Source organism: Octopus bimaculoides, chromosome 20 (genome assembly GCF_001194135.2).
Source record: "Octopus bimaculoides isolate UCB-OBI-ISO-001 chromosome 20, ASM119413v2, whole genome shotgun sequence".
Lineage (NCBI taxonomy): Eukaryota > Metazoa > Mollusca > Cephalopoda > Octopoda > Octopodidae > Octopus > Octopus bimaculoides.
Genome location: NC_069000.1, coordinates 45,483,116 through 45,488,505, shown reverse-complemented (window position 1 = coordinate 45,488,505; position 5,390 = coordinate 45,483,116).

Genomic DNA, 5,390 nt, shown 5'->3' with positions numbered 1-5,390 from the left:
TATATATATATATATATGAATCTTTGTGTACATATAAATATATATATATATATATATATCTTAATTCGTGTACTATGTCTCTGTGCGCGTGTCTATTTCCTTGTGTGTGTATGTAATTGTGTGTGTGTGCGTGTGTGCCTTTTGTCTCTCGTCGCTCATTCAACAAGGTTACGTTGTAAACGCTTTACTGTGTTTTAATTGGAGTGTCTTGTTTCTGAGTTCAAATCCCGCCGGGACTTGATTCTTTCTTTGATCCCTGCGGTAGCCTAATGCTCGATCAACGAACTCCCGCTGATATTATGTTGTTACGTTAATTGACTGTGACCCTCCCGCCCTTCACTGACACGAGTTTTCAGACAAGTACGAAATGCACAAGCTCACATCCACTTACATACAAACACATACATACACACAAACTTGCATGATATATATATTTATATATGTATGTATGTATGTATATATTGATGTGTTTAGGCGTGTTTATGTATCCGTATATGTACATCCATATATCCACACACACTCACACTCACAACCTCACGTACACACATATTCACATACACACAGATACACACATACGTACTCACATTTGTAAGACGTGTGCAGGTAAATCGACGTGTTTGTGTGTGTGTGTGTGTGTGTGTGTCAATAAACATATGCACACACACTCACATATACATCCACGTATATACGCACTTTTATAGGATTTGTGTATATGTATGTTGATGTGTTTGCTCTTGTAAATACACACACACACACACATATATATATATATATATATACAATGTTATAACGGGGAAGGCCGGCTTATGGGGTTACCTTGGGCTTCCCATCTATAAGGGGTTTGGGCCTTACAGCGTATCGTCAGACCCCAAAACCTGCTGGCCTAGATACGTTGTAAGGCCAAAACCTTTACGGGCGGGAAACCCAGGGTAACTCCATAAACCGACCTCCCTCATTATTATATTAGCTGCTTTACATCTTTTTCTACAAGCGATCCTGTATACACACACACACACACACATATATATATATATATATATGATCGTAATTATGTGTGTATACTTTGGTCTACAATAGTCATAGAGAATGTTAGCAAACTTAAAAATCTATGATTTCCTGAGATCTTTACTTTCAACATCTGTTCCCCCGTCACCCTCAGCAAGTTAAATATCTTATCATACGCAGCCTCCCAAGTATTATCCATCATTCGCTTGGATAACAACTCTATCTAACTTTCTCTCGAATGTTCTGATCGTAATATATCATCTTCGATCAAAAATAACGATAAGCTTTTACAAACAAGCATTCAAGCGCACGCATACACACACACACACACACACACACACACACACACACACACACACACACACACACACACACACACATGCACACAAATACGCACCCATAAAGTAAAATAAGAACAGAGGTTTACTATTTTCTGTGTAGATATATGTTGCCGACCTGTGCAACTCATTCATCTGTAAAATGAATTTAGCCATGCGAAAATACCATTTCCAGATTTTGCAATGCTAAACGAATTCTTCTCTTGTAAAATAAATAATTGACTCAAACTTATCAGTAAATAATTTCGTCTTAAAAAATAAAAACGGATGAAATAATATGCGCAGAAAATTAATTCAAACGAGTTTTACAGAAAGGGTAAAAAATGAAAAACTAAATGAACATTTGTGAAAATTTTGCAGCGAAAATTTAAATAAATCTTGAAAATATTGTTTGTTTATCCTCGCGCGTACGTTGATCTTTAAAATCCCAAATAAGGACGATGACTTGAAGTGATGTACCACGGGTTACGACGTACCTTAGGAAACGTCTTACCACTAGTCATATCATAGGTATTTTGCGGGTTACTTTTTTTTGCCCTTGCTTATGTATTTCGCAGTTAACTCTTTACTTCTGGCTATGATGTAGGTATCTTCTAAATAACTTTTTGCCTTATTTATGATGCATATATTTTGCAGGTAGCATTTTATCATTAGTTATAACACGAATATTTTGTGAATAACTAGTTACCACTGCTTACGGCATAATTATTTCACAGGTAACTCTTTTACCACTGGTTATGACATATGTACGTCGTTAATAGCTTTTTATCATTATGGTCTAAGTATTTTGCAGGAAACACTTAACCATTGGTCATAACTTAAATATTTTGTAAATAACTTTTGGCCACAGTTTATATCACATCTATATTGCCGGTAAGTTTCTTAACCATTGATTATGACATAACTATGTCGTAACTTTTAGCACTGTTTACGACGTATCTATTTCGCAGGTAACTTTTACCAGTCGCTATGACATATTTTGCAGAGAACCTTCCCTAAAACCACATGAACTGGAGGTAAGTGGAATGATGTGAAAATCACAGTCAACCATTACCAACATCTACCCAACTCTACATCCGGGTGGGGGCTTAATATTCATCAAACGTGCACGGAAGAAACGAAATGATGCCCGTGTTATTCTCAAGGACATTGATTACACAAGTGATCGAAACCGTATTGACGGTTCCGAATTGGCCGCATTTAAGATTTATTTAACAATTCTCACACGAAGGGTGGAGGCTGGAATGTCATGTAGGGGTTATAAATCATGGCCGGCCAAAAAGGGCCTCGTGGAAACCTGTGAATACTTGAGATTGTTGTTTGGCATCTCGGGCGGGGTGGATGATTGCTAACAATTTATTACAATTTTCTGACAAGAGGGACAAAGAGCGACATTTAGTCGTGTTCAAGGTAAGAAATGGGGTGGCGAGCGGGTAGTTTCGGAAAACATGAGATGAATAAATGGCTTTTTTCGAATGCTATGATGGTTAGATATGTTTTTATTTATATACTTGTTTTGTTATTATTTATTGTTTATTTATGGTAAAAAAAAGTTAGTTCAGCGTTGTGGTGAAATGTTTGTTCGACGATGTTGTTGGAATGTTATACAATGTTCGCTCTGATTCTTTATGCTCTGAGTTCTAATCCCGCCGGGGCTAGCTTTGCCTTTTCATCTTTCCAGTGATCGATAAATTATATAGATAGCTGGATAGATGGATTGTTCTCCGACGATTTCGACGATGAGGAATCAGTTGTTCGATTAACTGAATCATCTACCCCTGAATTGATTTATAAGTGGTTGAGTATTCCGCAGGCACGCGTACCCTTAACGTAATTCTATGACAGAATTAGAGTGGTACAGTATAGGACAAGACTGTACTTTTTTTAATTACAAATATAATGCATCTGACAGGCTTCGGTACAGTTTCCATCTATTGTCTTTCATTCGCAAAGTATAAAGTGACCCGGAACTAAAAAAAATTACATCTGTCCAAAATCAACGCTGTAGGATCGAATCCGGGACCTCTTGGTTGTAAAGCAATGGGGGTACATCCATTTAGATGCACCCCCTATTCTACAAATACAATTTGCAGAAAAACAACAACAACTTTAATATGCTTGATCATACATCTATCGGAATATATTTTAAAGTGACGTTATAGTAGACTGGAATAAAGTATGAAACCATAATTTTATCATAACAACAGTACCATATTTCAACTATATCTTCTTTCAGATCAACTTTATAATTGTATCTGTTTTGGTCAATTGCGATACTGGATGTGACACTCATGCCTCTGGCTGTGATATTTTGTGCAACTGCAATCACCCATCAAGGTGACGCTCCACCGTTATGTTTTTGGTGTCATCCACTCGTTGCAAATAGACGTTAACATCCCTTTAATTTTTGTAAAAGAATTTTCATTTAGATATTTTTAAATGTTTCTTAAATGTAACAGATTCATTAAATAATGCAAGACATATATCATGTGTATGTTATATATCATGTGTATCATGTGTAGGGGCTGTAATAAAATGATGTGTCGCTTCCACATAACTGCCGACGTCTCGTAAACCATTTATCGTAAATTTGTGCAACAATCTGTGATTATTTGGTTTGCTTCCAATATTTTATTATTAGTAACAGTTATTGTGCTCAGCGGTCTCCCTAGACTATAGCACACGGTCTCCCATTTGTAATACAACCGTGTTAGAAGCAAGGAAAATTTTGATGCATTTAAAAATAAAAAAAAACGTGAATGATGTGCTAGTAAATGCGGCATTGTATGTCCCCCCGCCGTTTGTAACTGATTATTTTTCAACTCTTCCATTTAATAAGTTGGTGAAGCCTCCTCTGTTAGAGTTCACCCCAGAGGATTATGTGAATATAAACGGATGGTTTCTTACCGGCAGAAGATACGCTGAAAAATTAGATACAGAAAGAGAAGCGAGATGAGTTGTGAAAGTAGAGATTATTTTTTTGTCATGAAACAATTTGTAACGTAAAGCGGGGTTTCAAAACATTTAACGTTGTATTGGTTCTTTAATCTTTAAGGAATTGTCAGTGATTTTAGAAATTCAGAATACACAGAATAGACAGAATATACGCAGAAGTGGCAGTGTGGTAAAAAAAGCTTGCTTCACAACCACATGGTTCCGGGTTCAGTTCCACTGCGTAACACCTTGGGCAAGTGTCTTCTACTATAGCCTCGGGCCGACTAAAGCTTTGTGAGTGGATTTAGTATAATAGCAGTGTAGTAGGTATCTGAGTTCCACCGTTAGAATAAAGATAAAACGTTTTATTTCATATCTCTTAAATTTTCTAAATTTATATATATATATATATATATATATATATATCGCGCGCGCGCGCATACAAACACGCACGCACATATTTGATGCATTTGTCTCAGTAGTCAGTGAGAATCTGCCAACATTGTGAATGCTGTCCCTCATTATCTGAGAGAATAATGGTTTCTTTTTAATTTCTTTTTTTAAGCAGTCAGAATTAATATTTCAGACTAGAACCCCAAAATAGGAACAAGACTTGATTTTTAACAGCAAATCCTGTGAAAGAAGAGCGCAGAATATGTGACATTTTTGCAGAAAATTGGTAAATTTTTTGTAGTTTATTATTGTTGCTTGCTTTTCTTTTCTTTTCTTTTCTTTCTAGATTTTTCATCACCTGACGCAATCGTAGGGACGCCATCGTGAAATACCACGTATCTGCGACATTCTAGACATAGTGAAAACCATTCTCTCCTCTAAATCTAAACACTGCGAAATGTCTTCCAGAAGGAAATCAAGAGAGCAAAATGGAAAAAAAAGAGAAGAATCTGGTTCTTCATTTATCGGTTCCGAGAAATTGAACAACAAAGTTGACCTCGGTGGAATTTGAACTCAGAGTGCCAAAATGTCTATCATAAGATATACTATCCAACACTCTGCCGACTCACCAATCAGGAGTCTGTTTTGCTTTGTGATTCAATAAATAACAAGAAGTGGATCTTTTAAAGATACTCTAACTAGAAATTACCCCCCCCCCAA